At 27.9% G+C, this 20,674-nt stretch overlaps 1 protein-coding gene across 2 annotated transcripts in view; it reads left to right on the top strand.

The window, feature by feature from the left end:
- The window catches only part of LOC118182552 (uncharacterized), a 64,504-nt gene that overhangs the window by 10,888 nt on the left and 32,942 nt on the right, over positions 1–20,674 (top strand). Inside the window, exon 2 of one of the 2 annotated variants that reach the window (XR_015042154.1) lies at positions 6,306–13,562. The exons of the other annotated variant lie outside the window; for it this stretch is intronic. The gene's annotated coding sequence lies outside the window, so the exon portion shown is untranslated. Of the gene's footprint in view, positions 1–6,305; positions 13,563–20,674 lie in introns of those variants that run through there. 2 annotated transcript variants of the gene reach the window in all.

Consider the following 20,674-nt stretch of genomic DNA (forward strand, 5'->3'; position numbering starts at 1 on the left):
ATTATTGTGATGGCATTATTACAATATCTGTTAAATAATGAATATGTTAATTTTTTTGGAAAAATGATATTCTGAAATTCAAGCAAAATAAATGTCATAAAACAGTTTCTGAATTTCTTTTCAGAAAAACCTAGAAAGCTACTTTTATATATGTTAAAACTAATTTTGTGTGTGTACTTTTCTTGTTAATCAAGTTTCTTTGTCTCTTTTTTTCAGTTTAGTATTTCCCCCCTTTGAAATTGTTTCAAAGTGTTAGTTGTATTAAATTTTTTCTGTACAAAATCACATTGTGCTTTTTTCTGAATTAATATATATATATATATAGTCTACTTTCTACTCTTGAGTTGGGAGCTATACTACTGAATGTTTCAGGAGTTATCGGGTCATGACTAACGTATCTGATTTCTTTGTTTATTTGAATATGTTTGCATTTTAATAAACATATTGTATGTACTGTTTGCATTTTAATAAACATACCCTGAGTTAAGCTAAGAAATATTTAGTTGTAACACTGTTGTCTTCTATGTGTACTTATCTTTCAAGTGCTTAATCACAACTCTGAAATTCAGGGCATCCTGTTAATTTGGAACTTTGAATACAGCAAAATGAAATGCAAATGGCGACACTACTTGTTAAAATTGAATAACTGTTATGTGCATGGTTGCCAGAGATTAATGCAGTCTGAAAATTTGCCATCTTCTAGTAACGTGGTTGCATTCATAAATGATTATAAGGTTTGCTTCATTGCTTTTTAAAGTAAAAATAATAAAACGAAAGCTTTCACATTTTATATTATTAATTCAAATCTGGAAGCCTTCAAATTTTATATTACATCCAAACTGGCATTTTTTTTTTTTTTTTCATTTACAGACACATACACATCTGGGCTAATGCCAAATTGGGCTAAGATATTTAAAAAGGCATATCTTTAGAATTTCTAATGGACAGTCTTGTGCAGTGAAGATAAAAAAATGTTTTATTCCGAACTGTGTTGCCACTGCGTGCTTTGAAATTGTTGAGTTTTTAATCAATAATTCATTATATGGAATATAAAATAGACAATAAAACAAATTCTAAATTCAGACTCTTGTGCCCATGTTTGGGTGGAGGACTATGTTATTCAAAATCTGATGACTTTAAGCACTTGTTTTTTCCACAATGCAAGAAATATACACAAATTCATGTAGATTCTTCATTATTTAGTTTTTTTAAATATAATGCATAGCGATACTATTTGGTAGCAACAATTTGAGAAGTGTTATAGCCGTTTATAGTGATTTGACACAAAATGCACTTTCGAGATTGTACCTTTTCTAGGCTAACACTTAGGCTGAGCTGGTGTCTGTGTGGGAAGGGCTAACTAAATTTAGTGTTATCTTCCATTTTATCCCTAGTATTTTATTCTATAAAGATATTTATCTTCAGAAATGAGTTTATTCACTTAAAAGCCAGCTAAATTTAATGTTATCATCACCAGCATTTTATTATACCAAGTATTTTTATTATATAAGTTTAATTTCGGCATAATCACGGTGCTACTTTGGTAGACGGTTGCACGGATTTTGGCGAGTTTTGGGCAATTTTTCTTTTGGCGAGTAATACGACTTATGGTAAACCCATTGCTGGATAAGTTATTTATGGTAACCGATACTTTGTTGACATTTTATTTAAAAAATAATGCGTGTTATTATGCATAAATTCCGTGTTTTAAATATTATTTATGGCTTCTAAATATTAAAAATCAATTTAATTTTGCATTTTTATTTGAAATAAAAATTTTATTCTTTATCATATTTTATGAAATTTTATGCTGTGGATGATGTAATCAGTGACGTCACCTTACTTTAAAAGTAATTGCTTTTAATATTTATAAATTTAATCTAATGTTTTAAACATTATTTATGGCTGTTAAATATTAAAATACAATTTAATTTTGCATTTCTTTTTTAAAATGATTTTATTATGTATGATTATATAAATAATTTTAATTCTAGGCGTGATATAACAAGCTCTCTGATTGGTTATAGAATATTTGTGCATTAATGAGCTGTAATCAGCTCCCTGATAGGTTGCTGAAAATTTGTGCATTACCGCACCATTTTAAAATTTAATTAATATCTTCGAATTCCTTCAAAAATGTCTCCTTCAAAGATGAATGTTTTTGATAAGCACCAAGAATTTTTGGTTTCGGAATCAAAAAATTGTCCTTTGAGACCTTATTTTCGCCAGCCTGGCTTTCCTAATCAAAGATTTATTTATAAATTCTTACAAGGGTCAGAGGAAATTTATTTTAAATTTTTGGAGGAAATGTCGCTAATTGCTTCTTCAATGAAGTGCGAAAATGTAGATCACAGATGAAGATCGTTAGAAGAGCCGATTCTGAGACGCCCGCATATGATATTGTGGTCATGTTGGAAGAAATAACCGCTGTAACGGTAAGAAAATTATTAGACATTCCTCCTTTTTTACCGACAATAAACTTGCTGTCATTTTAGCTCTAGTGTACGAAGCGTTCTTATTTACTTATTTTAAAGTATTTAATTTAAGTAATATTTTAATTCTTTTAAACGTTGGTATGATGGTTTTTAATTCGATATTCAATTTATGTAATATTTTAATCCAATTAAATGTTGGTGCAATGTTTTTATAGTGGTATTTTTATTCTATTTCTGTGCTATATGAAAGTAATAATTTAACCTTTCTTTAGTATTTTATACTCGTAGTAAATGTATTTATTCTATATAATATATATATTATATTTTATATAACGTATTTTAAAGTATTTAAATTTAATAATATTCTAATTATTTTAAATGTTGGATGATGTTTTTTATTTCGATATTCAATTTCAGTAATATTTTAATCTAATTAAACGTTGGCACAATGTTTTTATAGCGGTGTTTTTATTCTCTTCTTTGCTATATGAAAGTAATAATAACCTTACTTTAGTATTTTATACTCATAGTAAATGTATTTATTTACACTTGCCTGCCATCTTAAAAAACGACATTTTCAACAAAAAAATTAATCCATTATTTCTAACGATATTTATTTTTTTTTTTTTAAGTTTTGAATACTTTACTATGCGTAAAACCAGCGTTTTTCAAGATGGCTGACGTTTGTAGAAATTGCGCCAACGTAAATCGCCAAAAATCCGTGCAACCGTCTACCAAAGTAGCACCATAATCACTATAGTACCGCATTTTACTATACCAAGATATTTATACTCAGAAATTAATGTATTGACTTCAGTATGTGGTGTATCATTGGATGCAGTAATAAGAAGAAATAAAAGATGTAGTAGTGACGCACCTGATTCGTTAGTTCTCCCCCCCCCGCGTTCCATGAACGGTTAAAAAAGTTCAGAAAAAGTGTATACCGCAGTATGTAGAAAAAGATCATCTTCGTTCCACTACTTTCATATCGATCGAATTGGTCGCAAGGCGCCGAATTCATCCCCTTTCATAAGCGGAGAATATCGATCCGCAACAAATTAACCAGCCATTTTATCGAGTTACATTCAAAATAATTTTATACGGAAGTTTTTATTAAAGCATTACATAATCAATGAATTCTTAATAGCTATCCAAGTATTAGAATTTTTCGAAAGTTACTGCATTTAGTTTTCCATTTCAAATAACGTGACGTCACATTTGCAAGTCGCACAGCCAAATCATCATTATCGGCCAAAGCCGACTGCGTATGCTTAGAGGAATTTTTGAGTTTCTTTTTTAATTCAAATGAATTAAACTTTAATAGATAAATTTGAATAATTTCGTCCGCTTAATATAGTAGGCTTCTGTATGTATTTTGATATTTAAGTTGTTTGGAACTAAAGATGAGATAACGCATAGTCTAGTAGGAATTCTAGTGTAACCAACAGCCAATAAATGCGGCAGTTTTAAGAATTCTATTTTTTTTCAAAATTTAATTAAGATGTTTAATTCAATGTATTATTGAGAAGCTTAACAGAGTAGATAGAATTTTGTTATTTGCGAATAGTATTTATTTCATTTTAATGTCCCTTTTTTTTGGTATTAGCATCTGTAATATTGTATGGTTACCATTTTTATACCATTCCTTTTAATTTCTTACTTTGAGTAGATGCAAATCTTATCTATGGTGTTTTAAAATAATCTTAGAGAATTAATTTAACTTTGCTTCTTTTATTATATCATGAAAAACAGGTTTTTATTGAATGATTTTGAACTTGAATAGTTGCATTATAAAATTAAAACATTGTTTTGGCTAGTTTGTCTTCATGATTTGAAATTTTCTTCAACAGTATGGGACTTTTTTTTTTCTATTTTTCAATAGTATCTTGTCTTATTTAGGCAAGTTTAATACAAAGTTTGTGCATATTTTATATGACCTTTTTATTTGAAAATTTCGACCATTATTTTATATTATATTTTTGAATAGTTTTATGAAATATGAAAAAACTGTGAAGGGGAAAAAATTTTTAATACTAGTACGGAATTTTATAGAATATTACTTAATGCATGTTGAACTGGATGCACTATTTATTATTTTTAGGATTTTTAATTGAGAAGAATTTAATTAAAAAATATGCATTCTTTTTCTTCTAAATAGAACTAAAAATTGTAAAAATTTTTTATATAGATACAAATATTTTGAATGTGGTGTAGTTTTATGATATAAAAATTTTGAATCTAATGTATTCTGAGTCCAGCTGTCTTTTGAATACATTTAACTTCCAGATGGCTTTTATCTTTCTGATTCAAATTTTAATTTTGAACATACATAGTGAAAATTTCCCTCGAGTACTTGAACTCATGCTAAAAGGTATTTAAAATAAAACTGAATGCACAAAGAGAAAGCATTAATATATTCTTAATCAATATCTATGATTTATGTGAATAAAATTATATATTAGACAGATAGAGAGAAACATCCCTCTAAGTGGACTTGGATTTTTTTAATATCAGAAATAGGTTATTTAAATTTTGCTTTCAGTGGAAGAGATTGATGTTTTTCATTGTCAAAGAGGGAATTATTTCACCTTTGAAAATCAAAGGAATTGGAAATAAACATAGCATTGGAAATTATTATGAAATGTTAGTTTAGAGGTATACATTTTAATTATTCTAACTGTGTGCTTTTTTAAGTTTTCAGTCGCACTAGTGGTATTAAGAAATTTCTAATTACCTTTCAAATTTGATTTTTGTTAACCTGTTTGAATATCCATTGTGAATTAAGCATGTTTCCTTCAGGGCTCATTGGTTCAAAGTCCAGGGGTGGTTTGCCATAGGTCATCATACTAGGACATAAGTAGTTCACAGTGAATACATATATCTAATGCAGTTGTAGTGAAGCCTGTTGAATTCTTCTATTTGCTTCATATCTGGAAGATGATGACTACCGTGCAAACATCAAACTGTGCTATGCTTCAATTTTTGTTCAGAGTGATTTTCTCCATCTACTGTGTCTCAAGTGAATTCCTCAAGTCATCATATACATGATAGACCCATAGTTTCATATTACTTTACTCCAAACATGCACACATTTCTCAGCATTAAACGATTGATAAGTAATTAATACTCATCGGAGTAGAAGTTATTAATTTCCAAATGTTCTTTTTTTAGTAATAAAACTTGGCAGACAATAAAATGCTGTAAGATAGACAATAAAATGCATAAAAAACTTGTAGGTAAAAGCTGATAGTAATTTTAGAAGTAAATTGCTCTTAAGCAATGTACACATTCAGAGCTTTATTACAAACTTCAAAATTATTGTTAAAATCTTGTCTGATTTGAAAAATAAAGCTGTCACCCACATGATCTGCATGATTTAAACTGCATTTTTTTTCACCTGTAATTCTTATTGGGTTATTCAACATCTTAATGAAATATTTATATTTTTATGGCCAGGTAATAGGTTAATTTTCTGCTGCATGAAAAAAGTATTAACCTGTGCATGCATAAAATTTTGATTCTGTAATCCAGTTGTTATTTGTATTATCAAATGGATGTGATTCTGTAAGTATTTGGAGGACGAAATTTGGAGAAAAAGGAGCTAAAGGCAGTTACCTAAAATGTAAAAAAGGTAGTAAAAAGTATCTTTAACTTTTTTTCCTTAAATTTCAGTATATGCAGCAGTACAAAGGTATTATTACCCTCTTAATGTTTTATCTTATAAAATTAATGTTATGAGTTATGCATAATGCTTTTCTTTCCTTGAAGAACAGTGAAAACTTTTTAATTGAATATTTTAGCATACTTAAGCATAGAAAATGTAGATCCTTTTTATGCTTGAAGTTTTAATGCTAAAATTTCTTATTCCAGAAAACCTCGTTGCTGAGATAACCAGCTCAAGCGATGGATTTTAAAAACCATGACTGTGCACACTAATGCATAGTACTTTTCCCTAGTTGATTGCTAATGGAAATTTGCATTGTGGAAATTTTTTTTTTTTTTTTTTTTTTAAAGTCTGCTTTGTCAGTTATTGTTATATTGCATAGGGTTGGTATAGTTTTGGTAATCATGTGTAATCATAATTCCTCAAGTGAATTCTTAGCTGCCGTTCAAGATGTAAAAATAGGAGGACTGTAAAATAACTTTGAAGAATACATGTACTGGTCGGATGACTTGTGTGCTCTTAAATGTTTTCTTTTTTGTAGAAGGAAGAAGAAATGTCAGGAGAAATTATTCACATTTCTGTCATAAATTTTTAACATCCAGAATTAAAAACAGTATATTACATGTTCTGGCATCATAAAATCTTCATGTACATTTTGAAATATTTCATTTAGTACAGATAAAGGAATTGGAAAACTAGTCATAGAATTGTACTTTAAAAATATCACAGTTTGTTTAAAAAAAATATTGGAGCTGAAAATGGTATATTCATCGTCAGCATTTCTCTTGTTTTCGTATATGCATGTAAAACATACCTTCAGAATTACTGGTAACTGTTAAAACTTGTATATTTTTTATTCAAAATGTTTAGCCACTGTACTTGAAATGTAGCTTCAATTAAAATAAAGATATTACTTTTAGCTAAGATTTCAGACATATGAAAATATTATACACATGTCTGAAAAGACTAGTAAAGAAATATTGGTTTAAAGTATGGGAACATTGTATAGGGTATTTGTATCTTATTACCATAAAAGGTAAGGGGTGGAAATCACTAATAAATAAGCATTTTGCGAAATTTAAATAAAGACTTGTATAAAATAAAACAAATTTAGGATGTTAACACAAACCTTGTATTCCATTTTCCAGAATTGTAAATTTTAATTTTTGAGGGGTAAGAAGTATCGGCATGTAAATATAAAAAGGAAATTATATGCATTTAATTATGTTAAAGTTTTAAATATGAAATCTTTGATGTGGATGTTCTGTTTTGCATAATAAATATGCTCTTATGAATTTTAAGAATACCTTTTCTCTTATTATTGCTTCAAATTAATTGTTCTTTTTTTAAAGAGATAAAAGGTATCAGTACATTGGAATTTAAAATGTGTCTTTGATGAGATCAGAAGTGTTTCTGTAAAATTTGTTGTCGATCCAAGAATGTTTGTACGTGTAGCTTCAGTGCTATTTTTGTAATTTATTTTCTGGATAATTTTGTTTATTCTATTTTGATAGACTTAGTTTTGTTTTGTAAACATGCTATTTTCAGTTGATTTTCATCCTCTTGTCTTTAAAGACATTTTGTAAACCAAATTGCATATGATTATATATGCACTTTCGTAAATCAGATGTGTTAAATGTTAAAAATATAATTATTTTTGCCTCTGTAAAAAATATTTTTATCAAGTAGTTTTGCAGCTTTCATAAAATTTTTGCATGTTTACTGAATTATGTATTTTAAGTTCATGTTTGTGTTAGCTAGGGATTTGGCCATGTTCCCTCTTAGTTTTTCAGCTTTTGTGTTACGTGTTTTCTATTTTGATGTATGACATTTGAGTTCATTTCTTCAAATGGTGATTTGGAATAAATGTAAAATTTTTCATTTTCCTTAATCAAATATTTGATGTTTTAATTTTGTTAAATTTAGCTTTGCTTTTGGAGATCAAGGTTTTTATTTGATCAGTATAGGTGATTAGAAGCCTTAACAGTATAAATGTATTGCTGTTCTCAGTTAAATTTTATACAATATTTTTTAATTTCTTTCATTTGTTTGCTATTCAGTTTTTTAATCCATAACATCTCATTGTATTTTCATAATGCAGTTTTACAGTTTCTAAACTGTATTTGAAACTGCTTAGAATTAAATTTTATGTGCAGTGATTATTTTTTAGAATAAGTTGCAGAAGCTTCAAAGAAATATATTTGTTAATCAGTATTCAAATTTTTTTATTTACATTTACGATGAAATCTACTGAACTTGACATTTTCTAGTATATAAAACGCAATTATTTTTAGCTACATCGAATGATGTTTAAAGTTTTTGTAAATGTTGGCCTTAACATTTAATTTTAAAGGTTAGGCAAAAGATGAATGTTGAATACTAAGAAAACCCACCCCCCTTTTTTTGTGATATTTTTAGATCATTAATTTTAATAAAATACAGTTTGTGAAACTTGAGTTTTGTAAGAAGTAACTGGTGACAGCGTTTATTATGCTTACATAAAAGTATGCATAATTGTTTAAATTTATATTTTAAAAAGTATTTTTAATATGCATTTTAAGAAATGATTAAAATAAATTTTGTAAAAAAAAACAAGTAAACATAATTGTGTAAGAGGGAAGTAGCAGAGGGTATTGTTAAACTTTCTACTTGCATGCGAATTTGATAAGTGGTCTCATTTTCTGGCTATAATAATTAATATTATTGCAAATAAAAATTATGCTAAAATTAATAAAATAATGTTTAACATAATTTTATAAATAAGTCTTTGTGAAATTATAAATTCATAAATTCTTTGTTATGATTGGGAGAAAATATGATTTTGCTGACATATTAAAATGGCTAAACTGATTAAGGAATTTAAAAAAGTTTGAATTTTAATCATTGGGTATGAATGAATTTTAATCATTGGATTATATTTATTTGTACAGTATTAATTCCATTATCATGAAAAATGTAGACTTTTTAATAGTTTGGAACAATAATTTAGGAAACAAACGCACTGGTCTATTAAAAAAATTGAGGGATTGTTTATTTTAATAATTATTTTAGTTGCTTGAGTACTAGGTCAATTTAAAATGCATAAATTTTAGTTTCTTCTGTTTGATTATTACTTAATGTTAATCTAAATTGTTAGAAGATAACTAAATTTGATATTTTTGATGTAAGAGTAGTAAGCTGGTGCCACAAATCATCTCTATTGCGTACGAGATTTCTTTACTATATTCTTTAAATTCAAGTTATATATGCCTTATTAAATACTTATTGCACTGTGATTTTTTTAAACACTTTTGTATCAAAATTGTTGAAAATGTCAGCATATTCATAATTTATTATTATTGTTATTGTACTCTTAAAATAAGTTTAAAGTATATGAAAGATTTAAGTTATTCTGTGAAACTGAATTAAAAAAGTTGTTGAAACTGAATTAAAAAAGAGTATCTTTTATGGGTAGATATTGATGCATGCTGCTGCAAGGCAAATGTTAAAATTATGTAAATTAATAACGTAAAGAAAAGACATCTTAATTGATAACCAATAATTCTACATAATTGTTCTTCCCCCTTCTTTATATTAGTATTCAGATCGCTGACAGTATTGAAATCACATAAACATCAATAACAATATATAATGTTTTATGTTGCAGTTGATTTTTTAAGCAAAATTAAAAGTATCCTTTAGCAAAATTAAAATATCACCCTAAAATCTATTAGAAAATAACAATTATCACAAATAAGAATTTTAAATAATTTAAAAGAATGCCTGTATGTCTCAGAAAATAGCCTATATATCCATTCATGCACAGAAATAAATTTCTGTGTGATGTTATGTTTTTTAAAATGTTATGTGGTAGAGAAAATGAACTGCGTATTTGAACTCTCTTCAAATATTTGCATAAGGTTTCACATATTTTCCATGGATAATTTTTATATGTTGACATATTTATTATTTTCTTAAAAAGAACTGGCTAACTTATTTTTTCGCTAAATTTAAGACGGATGAAAGTGATGTAATGCATAATGTACACTTGTTTATCTTTCACGTCATTTAAATCATCAGCATAATTAAAAATCCACGAATAAATTGAGTTTTAGATACAGTCAAAAGTCGTTAATCCGGACTCGTCGGGACTTCGGCGATTCCGGATTATCGATTTTTCCGGATTATAGATCATCAGTTTAAATCTCGTGAAATGGCATGCAGAAATTCTAAAAGTAAAAATATGAAACCGTAATTTATGAAATAAAGAACAATTATGATCTAAAGGGTATCAAAATTTGCAAAAAGAAAAAGCTTAATATTTATTTGTTTACTTTATTAAACATTTCTTTCAATGTAAGTTGTTTTAAGTTTTGCTTCGTTTCATGTGATAATACTTTCTCTTTAATTCTATTAAACAGACATAATTTCTTGTTCAGTTACAAAGTTCCGCTGTTCAAGTCCTATAATTGCTGTGTCAAGAACACCGACTAATTTGTCAATCGAAATTTTTTCGTTTTCAACAACCTCTGTTACTTTTCTTCGCTATCGGAAGCGAATTATAATGATGAGGAACTTGTTTTAAATCATATCAAAGACGGAGCATATCGAGATGAAATACTACATTTGGTAAGGAATTATAAGCCAAATAAAAACATCTGCGCAAGATAAGGATAGTGCTGACAAATCAACTTCCAATTCATTACGCGCGGCGTTCCCCCCGCCGAGCAGCGTTAAATTGATAAACAGATTTCGGATTTCAAAACATACTTTCGCTTTAGATCCTTTACATGTTAACAAATATATATCGGAAATTCTATTTGATATAATCGAAAGTTTAAGCTTACTTTTATAAAATTGCTCTTACAGTCTGCAAAAAATAATAAGCCGGATCCAATTCGAAAATTAAGGAACAACGCAATCATCAACATTAACTGAAATAGATAATTTTAGCTTATACGTCCATTATACATAAAACGCGCACGCGAAAACGTATTCTGCACTTGCGCACACTCATATGCGCAGTCGTAAAAGGTCTTACGCGCACACGTAAACGCCTATGCGCATGTGTCAACGCGGCGCATGCGCAGAAAGTTTTTAGTTTTGAGGTCCGGATTATAGATCATTCCGAATTATGGGTGTCCGAATTAACGACTTTTGACTGTAATGTGTTCTGCTGTATTGTTCTTAGGAAAAAATGTTGTATTAAATATTGTCATATTATATTGCATAACATAGAATACAAAATAAATATTAGATTCCCTTAAATAAAGTTCTTTTGAAATTGGGAAATAAGTTAGTTAAATATATTTATAGAAATATCAATGTGGAAAAGTTTATTCCAAAACTTTAAAATGAATTTTCCCATTCATTTTGTCAGAGTAAATTTTTATTTTATGAGGAATATAGAAAAAAAAAAAAAAAAAAAAGACTGTTATGGCTCTGTTTTATAAATTCTAACCTGTTTTAATGAAATTATCAGTTTATGGTTTATATGCGTAAATTCAAAATATTTTTTGTACACCTAATATTTGAATGTTGAAATCTTGCATATTTTGATATTTGATCATAAATGTCATGAAGATTTCCTGTAAATGAGAAACTTTTTTCCCTCAGTGTTTAACAAAATTATACACCTGTATTTTGGGAAAACTGTACATAATTTTTTTTTTTCCCAATTCCTCTTAAGCTGTATTTAAATATTTACAGATTTCTAATTTTTTTGGCGCTCAAGTTATTTATATGATGCACTTTATTCTACATCTGAAATTAAGATGTTATTCATTATAATATCAGAGAATTTTTTAATCTTTTAATTGGCAGTGTTTTGCATAGAAAAAGCCCATTTTATTTCCTGTTTTGTATGTATTGGCACAAAAATTCTATATAGTATTTAGGAAATATCAATGAAGATTTAATGACAAAAATAGTTTCCTTTAAGTTTCTTAAGCAAATAAATAATCGTCCTATTTGGATCCAGGATGATGCCTTCTGAAAGGATGCAAATAAAATTTTCAATTTTGCTCGTATATTTCCCAAAGTTTAATGAGAAAGCAGGAATGAGACAATATATATATATATTAATTGATTTTAATGGTTAAAATAATCTACCTTTAAAAGAATAAGCTTCTAATTGAACTTTTCATTGTAATTTTACTCAACACTTATTGTAAATCATTCATTTTCTATTTAACTTAACGTCTATCATTGTGTAATTTTTAAAATCCTTTTATTGTTATGAAGCTTCGATGTTACTGTGACAATTGGAAGTGTACACAAATAATAATTGTATTTCTTTTGCTCTGAATTATTTTTACTGTTGTAAAAGATTGTTTAAAATTTCAGTTGCAATTAAAATTTACCAAGCATGTAGACAACCAAAAAAGTGGTCTCTTTTAGATAACATTTCTATTTTTTTCCCACAAAGATATATTTAAATTTATGTAAATGATATATTTTTCCTAGTGAGTGTATATTTGAAACTCCTTTTGTGTTCTTGATGTTTATTGATTATCTAATGCAGTGAAATGTGGTTTTGTAAATTTTGAAATTATCTGTTTAACCTTAGCTAAAATACAGTTTTAAATCACATATTATTAAAAACTAAATTATTTGACTTAATGGAAAATTATAATGATTGAAATACATTTATTTTAGCAATTATAGCTTATTATCCATAATTTTTGGTTAAAATTGTCACTAGGAAATTAATAAATTATTAAACATCTAGTCTTTCATAATTTTTGACAAATTTTAAAATTTTCATTCAAATGAGCAAAAAACAATCAAGATTCGATTTTTTGGGGAAAGTGCAGGAATGCTCTTTACTCACATAATTTGGAACTTAAATATGTAAAAAAGCAAATGTGAAAGTGCTTCACTTAACATTGTAGTGAACTAATTTATTTTATAATAATTTGTACTTTTGACAACAGGTGTTATGTTTGTATAATTAAATAAAATCAATAAGATTTTTCAAACTCTTGTTATGGAACTCCTTTTCATATGTATCTTAAAAATAAACCCTAATTTTGAGTGTATTCTGCAGTTATATAGTTTGTAATAGATATTTTTAAAAATAATAATGGGCTTTTTAATAATTTTAATGTTTTAGGTTTTTACTCTTTTATTTAAAAAAAAACTGAATAAAAATAATGGGCTTTTTAATAATTTTAATATTTTAGGTTTTTACTCTTTTATTTAAAAAAAAAAACTGAATAAAAATATTAAGCATTCTAAATTGGGGGGGAAAATACTTAGCCCCATTCGCTCTTGGGGTATCAGGCAAACATTGCCAATTTATGTACATAGTAATCTAATTTTTTAGATGTTACTGTGGCCTTTTATCATTATTTAAAAAGAGAAATGATTTGTTTGTAATTTTTGCTGGCCTCTGTATTTCAGCAAACTTAATCGATCTGCAGCATTTAATTAGTTCATGTATCCTATATATTTGTGAATAAATATTGATCATTATAAAAAAATTTCAATTTCTTTTAGTTTACATAAGACATACAGGTTAGAGGAGTAAATATTTCTTACCCAAACCAAAAAATAATTAAAAAAAAAAAATCTAAAGGCTTTTAGATTTTATATTATGTCCAAGGGGGCATTTTTTTCATTTACACATACATATATGTTTAGAGAGCATTTAGGCTAAATCCTCTTTGGTTAAAGATGTTTAAAAACAGCATATCTTTAAAATTTCTGATTGACGGTTTCATATTTGAAACCGAGTTTCTTAATAAAAAACTCGTTAAAGTTTAGAAAATCTGAAATAGATAATAAAACAAATTCAAAATTGAAGCATCAGTGTACCCGTATTCGGAAGATTTGTTTGTTATTCAAAATATTATGGTTGAAGGCATCATTGTTTCTTCACAGTGAAAGAAACGTACTTACATTCATGCAGATTCTTCATTATTTAATTTCTTTAGATACAATACAGGGTGATAATATTTGGTGGCACCAATTTGAAAAGTGATATAGCCGTTTATAGTGATTTGACACAAAATGCCGTTTCGAGACTAATAAGCCCTTCTGGACTAACATCCCTTTGGGTTAAAAAATTTTTGTTTGGTATATGTACATGATTCACATTGAATAGATATTTTTGAAGGGAATATCGGCTTTTACATATTGTAATAAGAAGGATTTAGAAAACAGGTTTTTAACCCTCTGAGCATTATGACCGGCTATCCGGTCATGAGAAGTTTTGCTATTTGGCATATAATTTAAGATAGTTTGCTTTCTTACTTTCTTTAATAATGCAAATATCATCTTAATGAATGTAAGTTTATGAAAATAGGGACTGAAAAAAGTAATTATACAAAGTCAATTAATAAATGCTGTTTAAATATCGTGCTTCATGACGGATCTAAATTGCTGTGCTGCTCGGAGGGTTAAATTTTGTTATGGTACGTGTAGTTTCTTTATTGTAATTCGTTCTAAATGTTAGGAAAGTGTAGACTTTTAATTAATTAATTAAAATTACAAAAGTTATTTTCTTATTTTTATTTATTTTTCAAGAACATCAAATTACTTATATAATTTTTAATTAAATAAGATAGATTTCATTCAAAATAGTGAAGAAAATTTGTTCTGCTATTTATCTCTAATACTGAGCAGAATGACATAAAATCTAGCTTTTTTATTTGGGGGGGGATCCAATTTTTACAGCGAATAAAAGAGAAGTAATTTAAATATATATTTTTCTTAAAATTTTTATGTTTCTTAATGAAACAAATAGAATGCCGTAATGAACAATTTAGATTTATTACCACCCTTTTCTTATGAAAATAACTTGCTTGGCAGCTCTTAGGATTGCTTTATTGCAGTTAATGATCAACAGGCATTGATTTTTTGAAAATTTCAATCATACCTTTTACTCTTTTCAGATTTGATAAGTTTTATTTAGCTATAAAAAAGTAAGTTTAGCAGTTTGTAGCGATATTACAGATTTCTGTTTTTTGGGGGGCAGAAGGTGTAACTATTACACACACACATATACATTAAAGTAGTATTTGGTTTATTTCGTTTAAGTAAAAAATTTTCAAGAATGGTCTATTGAAAATAAAAAATTCATTAAAAGTAAAAATTTTATGTTAATAGTAATTATTGAAACAATTATTTCTATTAATCAGAAACTGACTTTTCAAGGGGCAAAATCAATTTCTGATTAATTGACAATAATTAATAGAAGTGAATGTGTTTCGGCATATGCGAGAACTTTAAACAAACGATGCTGAAAATCAATTTCTGATTAATCTATAATAATTAATGGAAGTGAATGTTTTATCATCTTGGCATTCAGGAACTATAATTGGTTTATAGTTCAAGTCGAGAACAAAACCTAAGTGAATATTTAAGTAAAGATTTAAATATTCTTGAACCAAGAATAATAATAAAACATAAAAAGGAACACAGTAAGTTATAAAATAATAAATAAAAAAGATAATAAATTTTAGCTTTATAATTTTACCAAAATGGAATTGTATTTTGAGATAGACAAAATAATACATGAATAAGCAAAAAGCTTGCATAAGCACTTTTTTTTTCAAATTTCTTTCGTTTAACATTGATTTCTGTCTAAAGGTCGGAAAATGTAGGTAGAAAAGCAGAAAATCTTCACTTGTATAGGGCTTCAACCAAGTCTTTTGTTAATAAAAGTAAAGATGCCAGAAGAAAGCAGTATTTTATATCATTTGCAATAATTACAAAAATATACAAATCGTTTAACTCAGTCCTCCAACATTACCTGCCAATGTGGTTTATGGTAGTATTGTCATAACCCTTCCAATAAAAAGATAATATTGAGTATTAACGCCTGCTTTTTTAAGGCAAATTTATCACCTGATTTTTGGTTAGAATTTTAATTAGTAGAATCTTGTTTTGAATATCAGGTGCATCTATACAAATATTCTTAATTTTATATATTTGACTAATTATTGTGTTACTGTCACTTTTTTGGAAATGTTTGAAGTCTGATAAATTAATTTATTAGTTGTCAAATTAAAGGTACGAGTTTTGTCAAATAGTTGAATCTGAGTAAAATTTTCTATTTGAAGATCTAGATAGTCGACAACTTTTTGGGATAAATTAGTTTTATTAAGTATTAGGCTATCTGCATAAATTTGAGAATTTTCCATTTTGTTAAAGTTATTAAAAGTAATTAGATCATTTATATATCTGTAAGTATTAGTATAGAAAATTAAATCCTCTTGTAAAGATTTCTGGAATTTAAATTCTTTAAGAAATAAAAAGCAATTACAAAAACTAGATGTATAAGCTCCCATCGGTATTCTTTATTTAAAAGTATAATTAAGGAAGGTTTTCCATTTATTAAAATATAAAAATATATAAACCAAATACTAATTTTGATTTGTAGTAATTCTCCAACTCTTCATTTTAATTTGATTTTTTATCCTTCCTGCCCTAATAACAGTAATTGCTTATAAAAAATCTCTCGAGACTGCATCATTTCAAAATTAATACTTGTGATTTTTGCACAATGGAGGCGATGTTAATATGTAATTAATCTTCAGCCAATAATTTCAAATTTGGCAACCAAAACTTAATATTAGCTAGTGTAGGCAATCTGAGCTTAGTCATTCAGCGCAAAGTTTTTATCTTCAACACTATACATTCGTTCTTTATTTTTCTAATTCTAGCTGGATTGTTTTATCTCTGCTTTTCTTACTTACTGCAAAATCTTAAAAAATACAACATTTTTTAAAGAACAAGACGTGATAATAATTGCTTTAATTCTATTATTTCTCCCAGGTAGTTGTGTCTTCATCAAAAAATGTTTTATTAAGAATAAAAAAGTATTTTTTTTCATCAAAAAGAAACTGTGTACCAACATCTAAATTATTTCATGTATTTTTCCCTGCAATATATAATTTTATTTGGTAATTGATTAATAAAAAAACTGATGAACTTTCTTGTCACATATAAACATTTTCTACTAATATATACTTCTTACTTTCTTGTAAATTTTTTCTAGAAAATAAATAATGAAAAGAGAAAAGTTGCAACTTTTATATTTTTGTGGTAAGGACTGTTTTTGAAAAAAAATTGCATACTATGTTTCTGTTTGTCTTAATTTCTTCCGTTAATTTCGCTTATGTATTGTTGAAATATTTTTTATGTTCTTATTCCTCGTTTTGGCAGTTATATTTATTCCAATAACATCTAGTATTTGTAGTTTTTGAAAATTATTTGATTATTTTTTTTATTAAAGAGTATTTATACAGCACTGGAGAATGGGTTATCTAAAATCTGAAGCAAGTATTGCATTAAAAGAGGGCTTTGGATCGGATATTATATTAAATCAGGGTTTCTTAAACTGTGGGTCGCCAAAAATTTTAGAAGTTTTAATGTTACTTATTATAATAATTTTACAATTACCAAATATTTTTACACAATGTATCTGAAAATAGATAAAGACAATGCAGACAAAGAAAAAACGAAAAAACGTTTTGATGCATTCTTTTTATAATATGAACGTTAATTTTCCTTGATTTTCACTTGACACTATCATTTAGTCTGTTACTTATTTAAAATTTTCACATTGTTCAATGTCTTAAAATTAGAAATTAAAGTTAATGACCTTAAACTGCAGTAGTATATTACAGCAACAAGTGAAAAAAATTGACAGTTTCATTCGTGCGTGTGTCGGATTTGCGCAATAATTATGGGGGTCCGACAAAATATTTGTAAATATTATAGGGTCCTGGGGGTCACGAAAAAAATCTCTGTGATAAAAGGGGGTCACGACTGAAAAAAAGTTTAAGAAACCCTGTATTAAACTATTGCGATCAGATATGCATTCTTGAGCTCTTGAGTACTCAGATGTTTAAAAATATTCCATACTTATAGCGCAAAATTAATGTTTGTAATGGGAAGGGGAGTTAAAACCTGAATTTTTCGAAACTGGGTGAGGTGGGCGGGAGAAAAGTTTCATTTGCAGTTCGCAAATTTCTTTTCCGCAGCTCTCTGCTGATTTCACAGTATCCCGCGCCTGCGTAGTTGGTTCGTTCAGCTGTGGAAACCAACAGTTTGCTATCGACGCTACTCCTACTGCTTCGAACCCCAGACGCCCATGGCATTGACCTTTGCGAATCTCTTTTCGCCGATGTCTTCTATCCGAACGCGTATAGCGTTTGCTTCGTAAGAAGTTTGGTATGATGCACTCTGCATCATTATCTAAAAACAGTCCCCCTTTTTTGGTAATTTCATAATTGGAACGAAGAAAAAAATATTTTTTCCCTAATCAATCCCCAATACTTTTAATATATGTTCTTAAAGTGAAGTTTTTTCTAAATAATAAATGTGATTTAACAGCCTCGGGGGGTGAAGTGTAGAGCACTAAATGTGTGCTTGATGAAAATGCGTTCACCACGCTTGTATTCGTAGTTACTTTTGGCAAACAAAGGGGAATCTGAAAATTAGCGAAGTAGTTTGATTATGTTGGTAAATTTCAACTCGTATATTTCCATTATTATCTTTATTCGCCATTTTTTGGGGGTATAGCAAAGTTATATAACAGAAGTGAAGTAAATATCACGTAAATATCGGTATTTCGAAAGTTGTAATAAAATATTAAACGTTTCAAGGTGTTTATTAGTTTACAGTTAAATTTTTTTACTTATAATCTAGTTTTTAGATTACGATTTAACACCAGAAATTCTCTTCTACCCCCTATTTTATGCGTGTGCATTCTAAATGATTTTGCTTGTAACCTGTGTAGTTTCCTTTATCGCAGATGATGATGAAATAATGCGGTCGCGTGTTCCAGCTTTGGAATTGGTTCCTAACTTCTTGTTATTTAAACGAGATGTTCGCATACTTAGGACATTAACTTTCATTTAATTAGTCAGACTGTTCTAACACTGAAAATGGTGTTTACTTACTCTGCGAACATATTTTCCATCACTTCTTGATAGTAACTCTTCGATGTATTAATATTTTTTAAACACCTCGTTAGAAATTTCATGCATCCAGACAATAGTAAAATGCCAGTTAATGTAAGTAATGGATTTTAAAACAGCCAGTTAATATAAATTAGGTTATGCGAAGTGTCTGGGGGTGAATTGAAGGCTTGTGAAAGATTTTTACATCGTTGGCACTCAAAATCCGTTAATCCTAATTCAAAATATACAGAGAAGCGGGTTCTGTGTATAACAGATTATGCAATATGAAATCATTTTAATTTAATAATCCGAAATTTTTTTAGTCAGAATTAAAACTAATGAAACGTTGGAATGTGGCTTAAATTCTCTTTTGAAAGCATTCTTGAGTATTTATCGATCTTCGAAGTAAACAAGCCATCCGGCGTTGATTAATGTGTCATCTTCGTATATTCAGTTGTATTTGAAAACAGTCTAGGAAGTAGAAATTTGCTACAGGTTTGTTGTGATTTTTTAAATTAATTTTAGATTTCTTTATTTAATTAAACCTTAATTTAATAAAAAATGAAGGCGTAAGTTTGTACTTTCATTTATAGGTAGAACCTATGCTATCAACCAAAATTTTTGCATGAACTTAATTTAATGCACGCAACATCTTGACTCCACCTATTATTTTAAACCTGATAATTATATGAATTTCAACTAAGGGCGGATCATTTGCGGAGGGGGGTGATTCTTTGCAGAATTAACAAGTAATTTTGGTACTATTCGGTTTCTAGGGCCGTAAAAAAATTGCAGCGAATATGTACGCGCAAAAGCGCCAAATCTAGCAAACGCGCCCATTTAACAGGGCGCCAAATCTAGCGTACGTGCTGATTTCAGATTGCGTAAGTTTATATAGTTCTATATTTATTAAGACGTCATTGAAATACTAGTTTAATTTTTAAACCCTTTTTTGATTTTAAATCCTTTTTTGATGTGCTATGGATATAACAATTTGGGAATTGCCCATGACGAAAAGTCGGCAATAGAATTTTGGGTAAAGCGCAGAATCACCCACTGCTTGACGCGTTTTTAAGAATTGCACATACTCGGTATCCATGTGCACATCGACTTATTTTCACTTTAAAAAAAAAAAAAAAAAAAAAAACCTAGAATTGCACAAAAATGGCACTGCGCGCACACCCTTGACTTTATCTATGTACACATCGACCTATTTTCACTTAAAAAGTAAAAGAAAATTGACAAAAATCCAGTTGTTTTTACCCTTGTAAAAAGCGGCAAACAAATAAGTGAGCGATTCTGCACTTTACCGAGAATATTTTCAAAGAAAAGGCATCAGTCATTATAGAAAATTACGTTTGAACAACCAACGAGATGAAATTATGCTTCGATAGGTCAGTAGCGAAATATCGATGCAATCATCCATTCAGTTATGTTTAGCAATTTTTATATAAATTATAATTCCGTCATGATCTGAAATAGTTATTTACTCTTATGTTTCAATTCCGTCATGTTTATCCTTTTTCATAAAAATTATAATAATAAAAAAGTATTATATGAAATTAACCTTTCATCTAAATTAAAACATCAATCTTAAATAGTTATTTACAATTATACTTCTTTTCTTGCCGCAATTATTTTTGGCAGCATTGGCATCAACAATAGTTTGGCGATTTTTTACG

The sequence above is a fragment of the Stegodyphus dumicola genome, chromosome 7 (assembly GCF_044657685.1).
Source record: "Stegodyphus dumicola isolate Sdum_Otavi_A_Nest chromosome 7, ASM4465768v1".
In the NCBI taxonomy this organism is placed as follows: Eukaryota; Metazoa; Arthropoda; class Arachnida; order Araneae; family Eresidae; genus Stegodyphus; species Stegodyphus dumicola.